Raw genomic sequence first — 9,078 nt, 5'->3', positions numbered from 1 at the left:
CTTTTTTTCTGCGTTACTTCTGTTTAGATTTAATTGGTTTGAGCTGGCATTGTACACTGTTACATTGCTTTGTACAGCAGTTTTGATACTTGCTTATGACTAACAGAATTTTTCAGTGAGGAGGATGACAATTGTTCCGATTTAAGTAATGTTGTCTTAGCTCCCCCAAAATATCTAGGTAAGGAAGAATGAGGCACACCCTTCCTGCCATTTTATGAAGTAATCTCTGTTCTAGGGCTCAGTCCAGTAAGTGCTCAGAATCCTCATCTCTCATTAAATAGAAGTTCCAGAAAAGTGTTTACACTTCAAAGGAAAAATTCAATCTCTCCAAAGCCTCAATGAGGAGAAGAGGTGGTGTACTTTTTGAGTAGTCAGTACTTTTGCCAGACTTCTATAAAGCAGCAGGTCAGAAATGAAGGATGAGAGGACTCACTGGCTGCTTTCTCCAGTGTTTGAAACTTGAAAATTGTTGTGGTCTGAAATCTGCTTACTATGGCTGTGCAGTTCAATGAAGAACGTTGCACTTGGCATGTGCTCCTCCTGCCTTGTGACGGTCACCTTCCTGGCACCGGTGAAAGTGCTGCTCCTACTCTCTTTCAGCTGCGAGCTTTGAATTGCTTAAATGAGGATTATGGTAATATTTCAAACGAGGCAACTTACTTTATTGCCAGGAATAAACTGTTAGAGAATCTTGATTTCTAGTACAAATCTAGGCTATTATGAGAGTCGGAGATGTCCTTGAGAAGCAGTATGTTACATTATTTTCCTGAGATGTAAGATCTATATATAGATTGTGATTAAGCTTTTTATGTATGCTCAGATTTTGTATTATTGCCTGGTTTATTACTCACTTACTTTCATCACTTGCTAATTCCCCCTTTCCCTGCAGACTACTTTATCCATTTTGAAAGCAGACTGTTTCTTCCTCACATATTTAGCATGAGCTACTTCACATTGAAAACTTAAAACCAAAGAACTTTGCATTTAATTTTCCAACTTTAATACCTCCAGTATTTGTACCTTTTTGTACAGAACTTTATGAGACCGCAGGGAACTACTGTATCTGGTGCTCTTTGTACCGCATTTCTTATCCCAGTAGTGTATAACACACTCAAGAACTCAGCTTTGTGCAACAAAATGGAAATTAAATGCATAAAAAAGTAAATTTCACCAGGGATTAAGAACTGATTTAAGTTTCAGGATATCCTGAGCATATATTATAATCAAAGAGAAGCCTGGATCTCATTGTGAAGATAGGTTTCTTTTAAACATATACAACAGACTAGATTTCTATTTTTAGAAATGCTCTTAATTGGTGGTTGTGGTGGGGAACCCGCATTTTTCAGTTGAGCAAACAGTGCAAGCTTCTTGTTCTCTGCCTCACAGATTAGGGACTAAGCAACACACCAATAGCACTTGTAGGTGCTAAATCAACTTGACATGACCTTTCATCTCTTCCGAAACAACCCCCATCCTTAGCAGCCCCAGCTGTGCACACAGCAGCAGCAGAAAGCCCCTGGAGTAACTGCTCTTGCTGCGGTAGTGAACCGTTTCCTCTCACAGTACTCCTGACTTTAATCTACCTTTGACGCTATTTTCAAACAACATTCAACCCACAGTCAGCACTCATATCCCTTGGTGAGGTGTTGTGCCAGAACTATTTTTTTCTCATCATGTTATTCTTCTTTTTTTTCCCCCCAATTTATGCACCTGGGCTTCCCATTAAGTTACACCAGAAATCAATTTGATCTCCTGTAATTTATTTTCAAGTTGCCTATTATTTAGGCAGGGTTAGGGGAATATTCCCATCCAGTTTCTGAAGCATCTTTTACTGATTCGGCCTTTTTCCTTCAAAAATAGAAAAAAAAAAAAAAAAAGGGCGGGGGGGGAATCAGATGAAGCTTGTCACCTAAGAATAATTTACCAGGTTACCAATGCAACAACAGGCAATACATTATTCAAAGTAACAGTTCTCTGCTTAGTAGATTCAGAGACAGCCGTAATGTCTGTGCCTTCAGAGCAACCATTGAAGTTGTTAAGAAACACCACCCTCATTAAGGATTGTGGATCTCTTCACCTCTCATATATAAAATTATAGGTTGTCAACTGGAGGAGGCAACCTCCAAACAGTCTAGAAAGTGTTTCCTAAGATAGCATGACACTGCTGGCAAAGGTCTGGCTCCGGTATTTATTTCTCCTGTTAGTACAGAGGATGGAGAATGATCTCACAGGTGTTGAGACTCAAACTGACCTCCCATGGACACTGCAGAAATTTGTTTGCCTGACATCGCCTTGCCCTTTACACACAACCCTAAATCATTAAGTCCTCACGTGGATAAATGCATGCATCTGGCTATAGGAGGCAGTGGCACAAATCCAACACTTCAGCTTCACAGAAGGGTAGAAGAAACATTAGCACCTTCCACACTTTTTTTTTTCTTTCAGAGTACCAATGGGGTTTGACTTCTGACTGATCCCTGTTCAGAAATAAACAGAGCTCAGTTTTTCAGGGACTGGATGAAGTCTACTATAAATCTGCCAATTTCTTCTGTATATCTAAAGCACCTTAAGAGAGCTGCCCAGTTTCAGATGCACAGTCCAACATCTGCTTGTTGTCACCACATGCACAGGTGCTCTGTGTGGTGTGCAAATCTCTGTAGTTCTGAGCAGACTATTCCACTGACTACACTGTTGACCTTCAAAGAAAAGTTTTAATCACATTTGGAAGAAGAGTGGTACTCAAACATCACAGTTTGCTTATCAGAAGCCACTGCTCTGCCCATCTTAAGTCCTGTACCTCTTGCTTCACCCTCTGACTGTTTGTCATATCCTAACGTGTCTATTCCTGCAGCCCCTATGACATACGATGAACGAGTGATGTGGTGGAGTCATAACACAGCAAAATGAGTGGTTAGAGTTCCTGACTTAGGAATGTCAGTCCCACCAACCTTCAGTGGAAATTGTCCTTTTAAATTACTGTGATATTTTTGAAATTCCTGTTCTGTTTCAGTCTAGGAAATGTTCGGAACATCAACACCCTAGCATAGCCCCTTTAATGACCAGCCGTTTAATTACCATGTAAATTCTAATTTATTTCTACTGTACCAGTGCCCAGGCACTCCAGGTCAGGGCCTAGCACCTCCGTATGTTAGATTTTCCAAGTATGGCAAAAGGTAACACATCAAAATCGTGGTTTACTTTTGGGAAAAATCCATTCTCTATGTTGTTTCTTTCTTTCTTCTTTCCATACCAAGGCACAGTTTCCTACTGTCGCTGTTAGTATGATCCTTTTTTGACATTTTGATCCCTATCCTGAAAACCCAAAGGAGGAAGCCCTGGCTGTATTTTTTTCTGGTGAAGTGTCTCTCAGTATTCCCTGTGGGAGCACGCCATCAAGAAGACAGCTGAAACCTGGAAAGAGGCTGGTGCCGCTTGCAGGCATCTGCAGGAAGAGTGGGTCATCCCCATCCAACTCCCCCTTGTGCGTCTCCCCCTCTCTTGCATGGTGAGTGGAGAGGCAAGGCAGCCCCCCCCAACAGGAACATCCCACCTGGCCAAAGTCAGGCTGCAGCTCCTTCTTGGATCCTTTTGTATTCAGCCTGGCAGGTGAGCTATCAGGTTTGGCAGTTGGTTTTTGCATGGGACTTCTCAGCTGCAGTACTGGAAATGCTTTATAAGTATAGGGCAATTTTGCTTATGCTTTTGGAGGCAAAAAAGCACCCAGCCTTCCTTATACTTCTGTTAGAGAGGGCAGCCCCACTCCTGGCTCTCGAGTTCCCCAAGCACAATACACTGGAACTGTACCGGAGCTCTCACCAGCGCTACCAGGACAGAGCTGGAGAGCACAAAGGACACCTCTTCATGTCAGCTGTTACACAGCACTGGCCCATCCACCAGCACACAAAAATACAAATGTGTTTCCTCACACTCAGCAGGAGCCTTCAAGCACTGAAACTATTTAACATGCCAGGAGATGGGAGTCATGCTGGGAACAGGAGGTGGCAGGTGTTTCTAGGTGCATTTGATTTTCTTAAGAATCTCTTTAGATTCAGAGACAGATCAGTCTAGACATGCCAAGAGTATAGAGGAAAAAGGCTTTGACAAACAGTTAATGTTTCCTGAAACAAGAGATCTGACAGTTTTCCGTCCTGAGAAAACACAATTAAAAAAGCAAAGTGCATCTCTCCATCCTGCTAGAGAAGGTGAGAAAAAAAACTATGGTGAAAAAAAGTCTAGTTGGGTTCTGCATTTTTTAAACAGAACATTAATACTACACAGTCCAGAAAAGAAGAAGAATAAACCTGAACAGAAATCAAAGCTGCAGCTGGAAGAGTGTTCAGATTATTTCCTTGCAAAGTGAACAGGACAGCCATGTCTTGCATGGCTTCATTTAGAGATCTGGACCAAACATCAGAGACCAGCTTCCCAAACTTTAGATTCCCAAATTTTAAGCACAGCCAGGGGCATTAGGCATACCGTCCCCTCAATCGGGTCAGCAACAGGGAGCTCTGAACATGAGGCTGGCAGCCTCACGGTGGTTTGGGAAAGTAAGGCCATGCAGCTTCTGCCCATTGCTGTGACGAGGGAACACAGCCGCTCTCTGGGTCTGCGGCATGGGGCCCCTTCAGCCCTCAGCAGCCTCATTTCCATTCATCAGGAGAGAAGCTGGAAGAGGGCTCAGAAACGCAGCAGTAATCTCTTCTTAAGTATGACTGAATCGTCGTTCCTCGTTCTAGAGTGAAGGGCTGAACCAAACACTTCAGCATCTGTCTACAAAATAAAATATTAGTCAAACACTTTGCAAATAAGACCTACTCCTCCTTTAGCTGCAAGATAGGACCTAATTGCCGTGCTTTTTGTGGAGGCAGTAACTGAAGATAGGTGCTATGAGATGTACAAAAATTGTGTCAGTTGATGGGCTGAATAAATCAATGTTAACAACATTTAAAAGGCTTCAAACTTATACCCACTCTTGGAATAAATTTGCATTAATTGTTGGGATGCAGGGCTACTGTATCGCTGGTCCTACGATCCTAGAAATCCTCAATTCCTTATTTATCCCAATAATTACATATTTGGAGGCTGACATCTGAGTGTCAACAAAAGAGTTATAATTACACTACCTGGGAGCAATAGGTTTATCGAATCTAATAGAACGCTCTTGCCATCGATTTCAGCCCCATTACGTTGTGGAATACAAACAGCCCGAAAAGCTAATGTATTTCTATAAAAGCTGAGCAATCAGTGGTGGATGTGCTTCCTTAGCAGGATAGGTTGCTGAAAAAAAATACAACAGGTACATAGTCCATCAACATTTTCTAGCACATACCCAGAGAGGGTTACCAAATTACTTTTGGTTGGTTTAGAGTTTCTAACAGGATGAGAGAGACTCTTGGAATGGGTCAGAGCACTATTTCAGCTGTATTTACTGAAATAGTGAACGAGTACTTACTGCATTAGAGACTTCTGTTCATTTTCAGAGGTAAATCGGACTTGGATTAAGCAATTATATGTGTATATAAATCAGTGCAGTGTTGAACATTAATACAGTCATCCCAGCATTTTCTGGATGGTCTCAAGAACTTTATTCTGTAAAGATCAACTAACAGGAAAAATAAAACAAAACTTTCCCTGGATTTTAGGAAACTCAGAAAAAGTTATTTTATTAATTTTATTTATAAGTACAGAGTTTGATTTGTTTCTGCATTTTTTCATACAAAACACTTTGAAAAATTCTAGTCTTCTTCCATAGTTTCAGCAGGGAAAATTAGTACATGACAAATAAATACAACTTATCTAGACTGAAATAAGGCCTGCATTTTAAAAAGAATCTCGTGCTTTTGGATATGGTTGCTAAGAAAAATGGTAACTACTTAATCCTTCTTCAAATAATCTCTGACCTCTGTAATCTCTGGACTATGACACCTGTTTTCATGTGTGATGAGAGATCAAAAGGACACCTCTTGCTGTTAAGCCTGTATACCCCATTAGACTGTAATAAAAATGAAATATAAATTGATGCATCACACTAAAGGCTTAGTGTCAGATAAATCAAATCAAAAGCTTTTGGTTTCCCTCTTTGATGTATTGGCTGTGAGTTTTTCCTTAACAGTAACCATGTAGGCTTTGGAAGCCCAGGAGGAGTGCAAAGCAGCAGAAAAATCTGAAGAAAGTAGAACGTAGTGTTCTGAACACCCAAGGGCCACAGCCATCTTCTCGTGCATCGGTCCTTTCAGTGACACCAAGGGGATGGAAGGATGAATAGGAGGCAGAGGGGGGTGATTGTTTGTGTGTGTGTCTGCGCACACCTGTGTACAACAGAAGAACAATTATACCGGTCAGCTCCAAATACTGTCCCTGAGGGGAGAAACAGGACTAGGAGGGCTATGTTTCTCTCTGGGAGTTAGCTAGGGAGAGATACTGTAATATAAAATATCTGTCCTCAGAAATATCCGCAGGGAGAAGAGTCCAGGTCTTTAGTAAAGAAGATACGGTTTAATTAATTTGACAGAGAAAGATATATCCAGATACATTAACATGTGGCCGTGTATATTTGTAAACTTGATTTCTGAAGCTGTGACACCTAAAAAAAAAATTTTTGAAGGTCGCTGGGGTTTGCAGTGCACGAATAAATACCATGACCATTTTCCCCCATTGCGACAAACAGAAAACCAGCATTTGAGCCCAGAATCAGATTAGTTTAATTTCTTTCAATGCTTTCCCGCTGGCTGGCTCCAGGCAGCTCCTTGTTTAATGTCCAGTTTATCCCCTCTGAATTTTCTGTGGCCTTTAGAAAAACACCTGTTTGCACTGAACGAGTACCAGCACCAGGCAAGAACTCCATCCGTTTGCCTACAGAACATGAAAACTTCCTGCTCCCACCATCACTTCCAGCAAAGCTGAACCCAGGGCCCGCAGCAAGAACTTGGGAAGCCAAGGGATAGGGCTACTGGACTGAGAAACGTCCTGGCGTAGGGCACGGAGCGATGGTTAGCTGGTGCTGTTACACAGACGCTTCCACTGCACTGAGATAATTTCCTAAGGGCCACTAAACAATTTTTGTACATCAATATAAAAACGGACACAAGGAACTTTTTCCTTTCCAAGGGTTAAACGTGATTTTCAGATACCTTCGCGTGGACATCTCTGCACCTGCATCAGGGACTATGGCCATGGTGTAGTCCTGTCAACAAAGTAAAGTTGCATCAAAAGCCATTTGCCACCATGGTGTGGCCTTGTCCTCGAGATAAGGAGCTGGCTCCTGCAGGGTTTCCTAGACCACAGGCATTGGTTTGCGCACAGTGCTGCCCTGACGCTCATCAACAGCTCCCAGATTCACGCTAAGGCTCTCGGTGGCAAAGCCGTACCCACTGCTTCGTGTTGCTTCCTCACACTTTGTAGGAGCCTCTGCTACAGCAAGGGAGGGAGAGGAGGAGGAGGAGGGGAGGAGGATGACAGTGGTTCCCAGCAGGACACAACTCTTACGTGACCTCCTGAGTAGGCGCAGAGCTCATTCAGCCCTCTTGATAAAACCACCTCCATCCATGTCTGCCCAGGGCTAGAGCATGGAACGTCTCTCCATTCAGAGACAAACTTCATCTGCAGTCAAAACCCTCCACTACCCTATAAAGGAGTGGGGGAGGAAAGGAGGAGAAAACACCACCCTTCCAGTGACTTTGATTGGGGTTTTTTTTCCACATTTATTTACTTGGCACTGTCACGGTATGTTTCCATTTATAAAATTTAAAAAAATTAAAACTTCTACTTTTAAAAGTGGGAACTGAATAAAAAAGCACAAACATAAAAGACAAACATGAAGAGAATCAGATGTGAAACAGTGACGTAAAACAGTAAGTTACATAGATGACTACCTGGTTCGCTTTTGTCAGCCAGCACTTTTTTTCCTGACATCTGTAGACAGCCTCGTAAGTGACCTGACCAGGTGTAAATGCCACATGCTTTTTCTTTTCTCCCCGAAGAAATTTTTTCAATGATTTCTTTCTTCCTGTTTCTGTGACAAATACAGCTCTTCTCTAACCTAGAAGACTCTATAAGGCCTAGTGAAATGAAGCATGAGTCTGTCCTGAGGAATTTGTGAAGTAAGCAGTGGAAAAAAGTACCTAGTATATAGTCTGTCTGCGACTAAGAAATATTCTGAAAGAGAAAAAATTGGTTAGAATCTGAACATCCCGTATTTTCAAATGAAGGGCAAACAGGACAGCCAAGACTCTACTTCAGTGATCTCTGAATAGAAGAGAATAAAAGCTGTTGCTGACACTTGCCTTTGTGCACAACGTCCCAAGAACACTTGGCTCAGGGAATGTTCTTAAAAGTAATGCCCACATTCATCTTCCTGAGCAGGGGAAGAGAAGCAGCAAAATATGGGGGATTTTCAAGTATTCTTTAAAAACCTTAACAAATGAAAACAAAAAGGATGAGAGCACACTGTGTAAATGGCAGTCCCTTTCCATAATGAATATACTAAACGGAGAGGAGAAATACATTTTGTGAAAACCTATTTTAAAACAAACTTAACAGAGCAAGTCCCCAAGTGCAACTTAATGACTTCACACTGAACCACCATCAATGTCATTTTGCCTTTCCCCCAAAAAAGATTAAGCCATTACTTCACCTGGCACAACACAATGGTGAGAAACACCACGCGCTACCCAGAACTTGTCTTCTCCAAGGCTTTCATTGGCAATGGTGGGTAACCAGAGCCTGGTACAGAAATATCCCAAAGCCCATTTCCCAGCCAGCTGTATGACATTATAGAACATCCACAATCACCTTTGGAAGTACAGAAAGAAATGCCACAGTAAGCTGCAGCCCTTAATATTTACGAATACAAAGAAATAAAGCCTTCCTCAAATCATAAGGTCTTTTCAATTAGTTTTATAACCACATACGCACTTAAAAAGAAAATGTAACTCTCATCATATCACATTGATAAAACATGGGGCATACGAAGTGCTTTACAGAAGTTGTATGGTATACATTCTGCTTGGAAGCACCAGTGCCTACTAACAGTGACTAAGGTTACCTGAAGTACTTGTGCACAGATTCACTCATCGTGAG

The sequence above is a fragment of the Cariama cristata genome, unplaced genomic scaffold, assembly GCF_000690535.1.
Source record: "Cariama cristata isolate BGI_N322 unplaced genomic scaffold, ASM69053v1 scaffold14853, whole genome shotgun sequence".
Classification (NCBI taxonomy): Eukaryota; Metazoa; Chordata; class Aves; order Cariamiformes; family Cariamidae; genus Cariama; species Cariama cristata.
The sequence above is the reverse complement of the archived record's forward strand: the minus strand, read 5'-3'. Positions refer to the sequence as shown.